Genomic DNA, 12096 nt, shown 5'->3' on the forward strand with positions numbered 1-12096 from the left:
AAAATAAATAAATTCTTATGGGGATCACATCCCATGGAACAGAAGGTGGGGTAGGGTAGTATCTTAGAGAGTAGCTGGTTCAGATGGAAAGGATAGGGGCAGAGGGGTGGGTACATAGATGCACTTGCACCACCCCAAACTTAAAATCAGCATTTATAGTCCCTGAGTGCTGAGGAAATCAATGGACTGCATGGCTTCTTATGTACAGGCAGTCCTCGACTTACAGCATTTCGAGTATAACCTTTTGCACTTACAATGTTTATAAACTGACACCATTTCAACTTTCTGACATCAGTTTCGACTTTACAACGCTTGATCCAACACCACGCCACCTCAGCAAACAAGTTCTCTGCATCACCCATCTCCCATCTATCCAAACTTCCTTGGACACTTTCTTTAAGAAAGCAGACAAGACTCCAGAAAAACCTGCAGCCAAGACTCCTGAGAAGACTCCAGCCAACAACCCTTCAAAAAGTCCAACCAGGAGCCCTTTAAAAAGTCCAAAGTCGCCTCAAAGAAGTCCTTCCAAACAAATATGATTGCTATTTTAATATAAATACGTTGATGTAGCTATATTACTCATCTATAATTGGTCGAGTACAAAATTCTGGGTTATTTTTGGTGAGAATAGTGTATCTATCGGGCCTTGGTTCAGGAACTAATTCCCCATTTATAACATTGTTTCCTATGGGAAAATAGGTTCCAAGTTGCAACGTTTCGACTTAAGACATGGTTCTTAGCAATCAATTGTGTTCGTAAGTCTGAAGACTGCCTGTACCTCATCCCTTCTCCCTCTTCCTCTCACAAGCATTAACAAGCCTCACCATGTCAGTGGTCTAGAGGTTCGACTAAGCAAGCTAGCCTTTGTTTTGCAATTCTGTTGGATGGGAACAGAGGCTGCTTTACAGACAGATGAAACAAAAACCAACAAAAAATAACTCTTCACTTCCAGCCAAGCACAGCATGTGCCCAGTAGAGGCATCAAGGTAGCTGGATTCCACTTGCCCAACATCTGTAATAGATCACCCACTTCAATATTGGTTTTTGTCATTTATTTAATAGGTGATTGAATCAGCTTTATGTAGAAGTGCCAAAAAGCCCTGGCTAAACCATGCCACCTATATAGATGCTGGGGAGATGGATCCAATGAACACACTTCCTCTTCTGGTCAAATGCTTTTTTTGTTTTTTCATGTCTATCATCAGCCATAGTGCTTATGTTATGCGCCTGCAGGCTGTTTTTAACATATTCCAAGTAAGATGCATTTGTTTTTCCTTCTACATTAAACTGAAAATACCAGAGTCCTCAGACTCTAGCATAGTATTAAAGCATCTAGCTTTTTTACATGGAGAAAAATAAATAACGTGTTATATGGGATGATGCACTAGACCATCTGCACACCACTCTTCAAAATCCTAGATCCATGCAAGTGGATCTTTTCTTGATGGCATGTATCCCTTCCCGTTCCTGATCATACAATATTACCATGGCAACTACAGCAACTGCTTAAATGGTTAACTGTTTTGAGTGCAACTTTTCTGCCACATTGTCAGAATCAGGATTAAGATACAAATGCTTGTATTTCCTTTGACAATGAACAGCCGCACAATCATAAAACCATAGAAAGTTAGGGCTGGAAGGAACCTCAGGAGGTCGAGGCCAGCATTTCTCAAACTGTGGGTTGCAAAAATATATGAAAGGGTTGCAATCAAACTTTAAAAATGGATTTTCTTTAAAGGAGGAAACTGTGGGAAACCTTGGCTTTTCCCTTGCAGGCTGGCAGAGTTCCAGCCTGCATGGGGCTGCTTCAGACCCCCTGCCCCACACACTGGGAGAGTTGGGACCGGCTGTTGATGTTTACAAATGGGTCCTGGTCCAAAAGAGGTTGAGAACCACTGAGCTAGTATGACAACTGTGTGCTCAAAGTATGACTGTTCCTAAGTAGCTCCTCCCAGCTGATCCCCAAGTGCCAGCATCCACAGACAGACAACTCATGAGCACAGAGTCTATTTCACAAAATAAAACTTTCTGAGGAAACAAGACCATGAAGTTGGGTAAGCCAGCAATAATTCATTATTACTAACAGTGTTACTAATGCATTAGTATTGTAGCTGTCTGTTAAGCAAGACTCCTACCCACTGCTTTCTCTTGATAACAGTTTTCAACTCGGTTCTTTTCTCACAGCATGCGTCTTGCACTGCAATGCGTTTTACTCCAGCCTCTTCTGTCCTCCTCTGTGCTGGTTCTCACTGTTACTTATCTGGAGCTGGTTGAATTTAGAGTTCAAGGGAAGGGAAATTGTGTCTGGTCTGCATGACGAGCTCTAGCACCTAACTTAGTACTGGGAGGATTTAGAGCTTTGTTACATACTACCCTCTGCAGCTTTGCTGAAAGCCACCACATAATGATCATAGACCATATATATTAGCTCAACATCATCTCTAACCTTGTGAAACTGCTTCTGGACCACTGTAAGAAAGGTTTTCAGGGAGAAATCAGTGGTTTATGAGCCCCAAACTTAATATTTACAGCTAGAAGCATTCACTTTAACTAGTAGGAACTCCTTTCTTCCATATGCCTCAGCTTCACAACCCAGCAGTAGGAGGCATATTTTGTTGAGGGTGATGCTTCATCCTCACAGAGTTGAAGCAGAACCAAAATATTCTGCAGCAGGGATTCCCCAACTGTAGTATGCACACCCCTGGAGGTACACAAAACATCTCTAGGGGGGTATACACAGGAGAAATTGTGTAATGGTGGATTTAATTTTCATTATAATTGGTACTTAAGGTGTTAAAATGTAAAACATGCTGGTAGGGGTGTTGCAGGCAGTTGGTTAATCCAGAAGGAGGTATGCAATAAGAAACAGTTTGGGAGCCTCTGTTCTAGAGGATAGAGGACGTCTTTAAGCAACAGAAAAGGGAAAATAATTATTTCATTTAAAAAGAAAAGAAGCACCTGAGAAAATAAAGCTGTCATACTCACTTGGCTATCCAGAAAGATACTAGAACAAAGTACCAATCAATATGCATACATACTGAAAAACTGGGAGTGTGTAGGGGACTACAGACTAAAAAAGTCAACAGTATGCTGCTCTTGCAAAGAAAGAAATTTCATTTTGGAATGTGCTAACAGGAGTTTTGTACCTAACACCTGGGAGGAAATTCTGCACTAGTAAGGCCTCACCTGGAATGGTGTACTCAGTTCTGAGATGCATGTTTTAAGAAATATTTTGACAAATTGAGGACAAGAGGGATTCTAGGTTTAGAAGACATGACCTATTAGGAAAAGCTGAAAGAACAGCACTCATTTTACCTATCAAAAAGGGAACAGTGAGGAGACAGGGTAAGCCCTAGGAAAGGTAGAGCCCTGTGTGAACTAGGGAGGCTTTTAACAAGCACAGGGTCTTTTCTCAACTTTATTAAAACAAACAAACAAACAAAGAAACAACTTCTGGTCACTTCAATACATAGTTCTTGAATGTGCTGCACTACAGTGACCTGCAAACTATGTTTGAAGCATGTAGACTCATTTCTGCCTTGAGATCTGACTTTGGAGGTGCACACAAAAGGAGAATTAGTCAGAATGGCCTCAAGTCAACTTAGTGGTAATTGTTTCACAAGAAGTGGCAAAAAAGGGTTTCACAGGAAGTGGCAAAAAAGGGTAGAGATGGTCCCTTGCAGGAACAGATACCCCATTTGTACCCCACCCGCACCCCCCCAAGAGGCCTGGTTCATACAGGACTTAATTAACCTAAAACATCCAGGCTGTCCAGGAAAAGACTAAATTACTGGTTGGAATGCCTTGCTTAATCACTTTCTGGCTTGCCTTAGGATACTTTGGCTCCAGACTCCAGCCCCACCAGCTTAGAGTCCCTCGGCTTTCCAACAATCCCACTTCCCCTGACCGCTGCCTTGGTAATCCAGGTGTCACCATGACTACCCAAGTCCTGATCCCTTACACAGGGGCTGCCCAACTTCAGAGCAGCTGGGGACTTCACTCCTCACACATCACAGGCCCTGTTCTACACACTACAAGGGCTGTATGCCAAGGCGGCCACATGGAGTCCCCAAGACTTAGGCTGCATGCTGAAGCACCTTGATCCCCTTACTGCTGCTAACATGTCAGCCCCCTGCTGCCAGCACCATGTAGGTGATCCCCACATCCCACTGCTGCCACATGAGCTCTTATTCCCTCCCCACACTGAATGAGCCTTCACGCAGCTGCCACCATCCTATGGGTGATCCCCATCCCCACAGCAGCTGGAGCAATGGGGGCTGTGGTGACTGAGCATGAGTCTGAGGGCCACGCTAACCCCTCATGGGTCAGATGTGGCCTGCAGACCACCACTTACACAGCTCTCCCTTACATCATTGATAACAACCATCCCTTCCCATGCTCTTCTTCCCAGCCCACCACTGCCCTCAGCTGACCCAGACTGGGGCATCCACTCCTGCCCTGCTCCAGTTGGGCTGCATATGGAGCCTGGCTCAGCGAGAAGCAGCAAGACTGGTGGCAGCAGCAGGCTGGTTCCCTTCCCCCACACCTGGGCTGGCAGGGAACACTCCAGGCAGGGGAGCGGGCAGGAAAGAGGAACCAGCTCACTGCTGTCGCTGTCCCTGGCTGAGCCTGGTTCTCTGCTGAGCCTGGCCAGCGCAGGCAGGAGCAGCTGCTCTGGAGCCTTCCCTCCCCCTGCCCCTGGGGCAGCCAGAAATAATAGCAGCAGTGGGTGCAGGAAAAGGGAGGGAAAGTTCTGCTGAACAAGCTGGGGATGGAGGAGGAGGAGGAATTCTTACCTGCTGCTCTCACATCATTGTCAACTGAAAGGGAAGTGCATCTGTGCCACAGCACCCCCCCGGATCTGCTCCTGCTGTGCATGTTGGGATTGCATGGCTAATGCAGATTTCACATCTGACCAACCTACAAACACATGGGCCTTATTTTTCAAGTTGAGCACCATTCCACATTGAAGAAAGGCCTAAGCAGCAGTCAGATGCCTTTTTGATTATGTACCCAAATGCATAAGCAAATGGTTTGCAGTCAGGAATGGGTCATCTTGCAGATCCACGACTTGGCCAGAGTTCACCAACCTAGGGTCTACAAGCTAGATCCAGCTCTAACCCTACTTGAAAACAGCTTCCTTACCAACTCCTTCTTGCTAAATGGTAACTTTATAGAAGAGATGAAGTTCTCTCATGACCTTCTCTTTTAACATAGTTTTTGAAAAGATGAACTCTTTGCTTTAGGCTATTTCAGCTGAATAACATACTGCTACTGCTTTATATTTCAATGTAATGCCAGGCAATTTTATCAGACTAAGACATAGAATGTGTCACCTTCTGTTTGACCACACCTGTAAGTAAAGTAAAAAAGATTAAGTTCAGAATTATACTTCCCAATTGGTTTCACTTCTTACATTTAAAGGCCACAGGAAGCAGTTTACCTGGGAGTCGGAGACTCAAATTTTAAACCTTCCTTAGCCAGAGGAGGCTTGTATTCGCACCTCTTTCCCTAATCGCTAAGCTAGGGGCCAAGTCCCTTATTCCTCCTGTTGAAACTGTCCTGCTGAGCAGTTGAGAAGTAAAGATCCAGGCCAAAAAGGAAAGCAAGCAAAAAAAAGCATGCGACTATGGCCCAGTGACAGGGACAGTAACATAGGAGAGCTAGGTTTGGCTTTAGCTTCCAGCCTGTGCTTGACAGCGCTGTTTATGTATTTTGCTCCTGTACAGTGCATGCGACAACAGATCTAGCTTCTGCTCCTGCTGTCTACTCCTCACTGGAGCTGCTGCCACCAGCACGTTTCATGCTGGGGTGACAACTCCAACTCTAGGACAAACCACAGCGAGGCGAGCTCAGGGTCTGAGTCCAGCACGAGGAATGGGGTACAAGGCACACAGCAATGATGGTAGGCAAAGCAGCCAGAGTGCAACTTAGGCTCCATCTGCCCTCACTTGCCCTCCAGCTGCCAGTTGCCATGTCCACCAGGACCGCACATTCTGCAGCAGGCCACAGCCAGCCCCCCCCCCATGCCCTTCAACTTCCAGTATCTGGCAGGCCAGATACAGGTGCTCTGCAGGCCAGATCTGGCCCACAAGCAATATGCTTGACACCCTGCACTAGATAAATTACAACGGCCAAATTGAGATGCTGAAGTAACCTAGATATCTCTCAATGGCTTTGTTACCATCGTGGATTAGGATTGATTCAAACACCTAAAAGCTACACAAGTGGATTTGCACTGGCCTTTGTGTTTTTTCTTCTCTTTTTTTCTTTAAAGATGTACAGTAGCTTTAAGAATTCACAGTGGGCGATCACCTGTTAGCCTTCTTCAGCTTCCGCAAGAGAGGTCCAGGTCTCTCAGTCTCTCCTCATAGGGCTTGTCCTGTAAGTCCCTAACCATATGAGTGGCCCTCCTCTGGACCCTCTCAAGTCTATCAACATCCTTCTTGAAGTGCGGCACCCAAAACTGGATGCAGTACTCCAACTGCGGTCTGAACAATGCTGCATAGAGGGGAAGTATCACCTCCTTGGTTCTATTTGTCATGCATCTGCTGATGCAAGATAAAGTGCAGTTAGCTTTGCTGATTATTTTGTCACACTGACAACTCATGTTGGATGGTTCTAACACATGCACTGTCTAAGGGCAGGGATTGCCACTTCTAATAGCTTTTCTTCTGTACAAAGTTAATTATTTATATGTGCCCAATATACACCCTGTATTAATCCTCAGTCACAATGATCCTGCCTGAAACTGCAGAGCAAAGGTCATTTTCCACTTAAATGCAGCTAATTTCAAGTGATATGAGAATTGGGAACAGCAAAAAAGCTGTCATCCTGGTATCTTGAACTTTCATAGTAGTCCAAGGAAACAGTCAACATTCCTAAATAAACTTGCTTCAAATGCCCTTTGCTCTCCATACCTTAAAAAAACTGATTCTTTCAATTTTGGGGCAACCAAGATGATTCAGGCCCTACTGCTTCAGGAGCCGGCACCCCTGGAGGCTTGCATTGTATCTTGGGAACTGAGCATGAAGCTGGCAGGTAAAAGCAGGATGCCTGTGGCCTCTGCTTGCTGGTGGCACAGGGCACTCTCTCAGAGCACTTACTTGCTTATTATTTAGATATGTGTTTTGGTGCATGTGTAGCGGTAGTTTGGGCATTCAAACTACGAGAATGCCACTATTGGTCATCTTCTGAGATTCGAGGGCTTGTGTGCAGAATTAAGGATAACAAGGCTGCCAACTCCAGGCTGGCTGTGGTCCACTAAGCTGCAACCTAGTTAGCTTGAGAATTTTTCTTACCCCCAAAACATGCCAAGCTCAGATGGGCTCCAGAGCCCACTTGACAGCGCAAGGGGTCAGGGGCTCAAAGATCCAGGGCTTGGCATGGCATGCTGAATCCCATGCTAAGCCCTACATCTTTGAGCCCCAGAGCTAGTCAGGTAGTCTCTGGAGCCCTTCTGAGCTTGGCATGTGTTGAGATGGAATTTCAAGCCAACCAGGGCTGTACTGTCAGGCTGAAGCTCAGCAGCCCACATCCAGCTTTGAGCTCACAGCCTTCCCATCATTATTTCAGCTCACAAGCCTCTGAGCCAACAGTGCACTTCTCATAGTCTGACAATGCATACTACTACTGCATGCATACCAAGAAAAAGAAAGGAAGAAAAAATGAAGTGCCCTGAGAGAGGGCCCTCTGCCCAGCAAGAAGAGGCCACAAACAGCCACAGACTGCTTTGACCTGACAGCTTCATGCTCAGTCCCCGAGATAAGACACAAACTGGCTTTTTAAGTGTCCAGGACTGCTGGCTTCTTAAGTGGTAGGACGCGAATAGTCTCAGCTGCCCCAACACTAAAACAGAAAGCCCCTCCCCTCCCCATCCCTGCCAAAAGCTGAACATTTTGGCTGGAGCCAGTCACCCTTCCTCAGAAAAACTTCCAGGCCTCCAATTGAAGCATGGACCAGAACCTGAGGCTTGGCGTGGCATGCCCAAACCCCAAAAGGCAAAGGAGGGCCATCTCCAGTGGTGTCCCGAAGGGATCACTGCTTGGACCAGTGCTCTTTAGTAAATCTATTAACAACTTGGATGAGGGGGTGGAAAGCTCAATTAAGTTTGCGGATTATACCAAGCTGTGGGTAAATGCAGGCACACTGGAGGATAGGGTCAGGATCCAGGATGACCTTGACAGACTGGACTAATGGGCAAAATGGAATCAGATGAGGTTTAACAGGGATAAGTGCAAAAGTCCTTCACCAGGGTAGGAAGAACCCTCACCACACAATTACGTGATAAGCGGTGGTCCACTGGCTGGCAGAGCATCTGAACGAGACCTGGGGGTTATGATAGACCGGAAGATGAATGAGCCAGCAGTACAACGAAGTTGCCAGGAAAGGAAATAGAACTCTGGTGTCCATCAGCCGCAGTGTGTCCAGTAGATCCAGGGAAGTGCTCCTCCCTCTCTATTTGGCACTGGTGAGGCCTAAGCTGGAGTAGTGTCCAGTTCCGAGCACTGCACTTCAAGAAGGATAAGCTCAAGAGGCTAAAAAGAAGGGATGCCCTTCCTGGGCATGGTCAAAGGGGACTCCAGGAATTGGGCCTGTTCAGTCTGAGTAAGAGAAGGCTGAGAGGTGACTTGATAGCTGTCTATTAGTACACCGGGGTGAACACCAAGATCTAAGCAAGCAACTCTTCAGGAAGGCACCTCAAGGGAGGATGAGAACCAATGGACATAAGCTTATAGACAGAAAATTCAGGCTAGATATAAGGAAAAACTTCATTGTAAGGCTCTCCAGAATCTGCAACACTCCCAGCAGAGGTGGCACAGTCACCATCCTTGGAGGTGTTCAAGAGGAGGTTGGACAGGCACCTTGTTGAGCTTGTCTGAGTCCAATAACTTCCTGACCATGGCAGGGAACCGGGCTTGATGATCTTACAGGTCTCTTCTGGTTCTACAATTCTATGATTCTATGCCATACCAAGCCATGCATGTTTGAGTCCTGAAGGTGGGCTCTGCAACCCATCTGAGCTTGGCTTGTGTTCTGAGGACATAAAAATTCAATCCCCACAGGGCTGTGCATTCAGGCTGAAGCTCAGGGGCCCATACCCAGCTTTGGGCTTACAGCTTTCCTGCCATTAATTCAATACAAAAGCCTCTGAGCCACAGAAGACCAACAGTGGCTAATTCCTGGCAGTGTCATTGGTGCCTATATGGACAAGCAGGAAGGAGTAGCAATCCAAAGGACAGATGAACTTTGGCAGTCTCTGTGATGTCCTAAATTTGGGCTCCAGGCAGGTAGCACACCACCTGGTCCCCAAATCTGGATGACAGATTGGTGCCTCTGTCCCCCAGAGAAAGAAGTCATCAACCACCACCACCACTCTTATCTTGCTTCTTGGTACAGTGATCTGTTCAGTGTCATTCCAGACAGTGTGCATGGTGCTCTGGGATGCAGCCAACCTTTCCTTGCATCTCATCCAAACCAAATTTCTGCCTCCAGCATCACCACCCAACCCAAGCAGGCTTCAATCTTGCTGCCATAATGAGGCCCAACTCAGGTCAGAATGCCCCAGCCCAAGTACTGAAACCTCCCCATACACTACCTGCACCAAACCACTCAAGGCATTCCACTAGTTAATTCTGCCACTCCCCACCCACATCCAGATCCCTGAAGATCAAAACTTGAACCCAACCACATGAGGCTCCTGCTCCTAACCTAAGCCCCAGGTCATAGCCAACTGAACTGCCCCTGCTCCATCTCTCCTAAGTCCTCAAACTTCAGAAAAGTAAGGTTTGCCTCCAGCCCAAGCACCCAACCAAACAAACTCAAACCCTAGCCTGAGCCTCCAAAAAAAGCTAAACAATCCAGAACCCATCATGAATCCCTAGGCTGCTCCTAACCCAGGTAGACATTCCCCTGACAGTCCAAAGTAGTCAGGTCAGAAAGGCCCCTTATCCCAACCAACCACTTTATGGCTGACCGTTAAACCAATCCAGGCTGGCCTGAAGCATCCAGCATAGCCTAATATTTTGACCACTCTGTGTTACTGAAGTGGCCAGCTGGCCAGAGTCAGCTGACCCTCCATTTCCCCATATAGACTCCTGTATAGGAGCAAGAAGTATCCAAGCAACAGTGCTGAATCTAACCAACAACTTGGTAGTTCACTCCAGCTTGCTTCTCAACTCCACCGTTCTGCTTCATCTCCCAGCTTCTCAACCCAGCTTCCTTCTGTGCTCCATTCTCTACATCATCTCCAAATTTCTTAACTCCAGTTGCTCCTAAATCCCACTTTTGGAACATCCTTTTAGCTTCCTGATCTAGTTGATCCTTGGATTCTGCCCACCCATCCTGACCCTGGTCAATATCTCAATTCCTTAGTGAACCCAGACCATTTTGCAGAATGACACCTGCTCCCTGAGGGCCCAGGGCTTTACCCCACAGCACAGGGACCCCTGCCCATCCCAAAGTCAAGGGATTAAGACGCCCCATTCCTGAAATTGTAAGCCTTCATGCAACTGATTTACAGTACTACCACTCCATCCCACCCCTAGGCTGCAACCAGCCAATAAAGCACCAACCCACTGCATCCCAAAGGGAGCCCCAAAACTGCTCTCAGCCGAGCCAGAACCCCTACATGCAGTCCAGGCAAATCCCACCTCACAGCCCAAACATCAAGACTGAACTCAAATAAGACAGTGCTAAGCCTGCAAACTATTTCCTAAAGCCCCCTCCACTCCTCAAAGGATGAGACAAAACCTGCCAAGAATCCAGATCCACTCAAAATAGTCAGCTTTTGCCAGACTTAGCTAACCATAGCAGGCTACCAAAGCTGCAGTCATCCAAGGCAACCACCACACAAAACCCACACCTGTAGGCAGCCACCCCTTCTTAAGGTTACATTTCGACAAGAAACAAAACCAGATGTACCCCGTTCATTAGCACCCCATACTTCACAAGCCAGCCTGGCCAACAGTCAGGCTGCAATCTACATGCTAGAAGCCACCACCTGGTTTCAAGCCCCAACCTACACCCAAACTGATGGCCTAATTTAGGTTCCCAACCAAATGATGGTCCCATCACTCAAATGAAACCAACCATGCCAGGACACCCCTTCCTGTCTGAACACCCAAACATTACTCTTTTACAGCACACCTCCAAGTTCCCAATGTACATGCAAGCAAACCAGGGCTCAAAGACTCCCAAGCTGTACTACAAACTGCACCAACAAAATGACCCATCCCACCAACACCTCCCATGATGTATCCGAGGACACAGTCTCTGTCCCCATGCCACAGCATGTGGTCAAACAAACTGAAGTTACCCCAGCCTGCCCAAACCCAAAATTAAACCAAAACTAGGAAAGTTCCCACCACTTAAGCCTCTGGCTGTAATCTGTCAATCTAAGCATTTCCCCAGCCAGGTCAAGCCATTCCTACCCCAGTCCCCAAGGCTGCACATAACCAACCAAGGACCCAGGTTGCCTGCTGGGTTGTCAAGAAAAACAAGTTGGGCTCAAACAGTCTCTCAACTCTTAAAAGCAGCCAGTACAACTATAATACAGGTAACAAATATTATAACATCAAAATAAATAATAATTAGACACTTCGCCTAAGAAATGTGTCATCAAGATGATTATACAGGAATTAAAATTAAAATACAAAGTCAATCATACTGTTTAAGAGTACAGGGTCCTGTACTAGACCCACAGCTATATTTGGCAAAAAAAATAAGTGGGTACAAAAATAACACCTACAGAAATTAAAAGTTAGGTTTTATGACATTTTGGAATGCCTAACGGCCAGGCTTTTCACAAGACCAAGCTATTAACAGAAGGATGCTCAAAATACTGGCAATACTGACCTAGGTCTCTTCAGATACATAAGAGGGTAAAAGAGAAATCAAATGAAATGAGCTAAAAAGCAAAACAGACAGGCCTTGACACATGGGCAACTGGTGCCTCCTGGGTCAGGGGGGGCACATGTCCCCCCCAGTGGCCAGTCAGCAACTGGGGGGGAAGGGGTCCCCCAGCGGCGCCCCTGGAACTGCCAGTGGTGCTTCTCCTAGCGCCCCCACTCCCCAGCTGGTGCTTGCCGGGGGGGG

The sequence above is a fragment of the Gavialis gangeticus genome, unplaced genomic scaffold (assembly GCF_001723915.1).
Source record: "Gavialis gangeticus isolate Ggan-Ray unplaced genomic scaffold, GavGan_comp1, whole genome shotgun sequence".
Lineage (NCBI taxonomy): Eukaryota > Metazoa > Chordata > Crocodylia > Gavialidae > Gavialis > Gavialis gangeticus.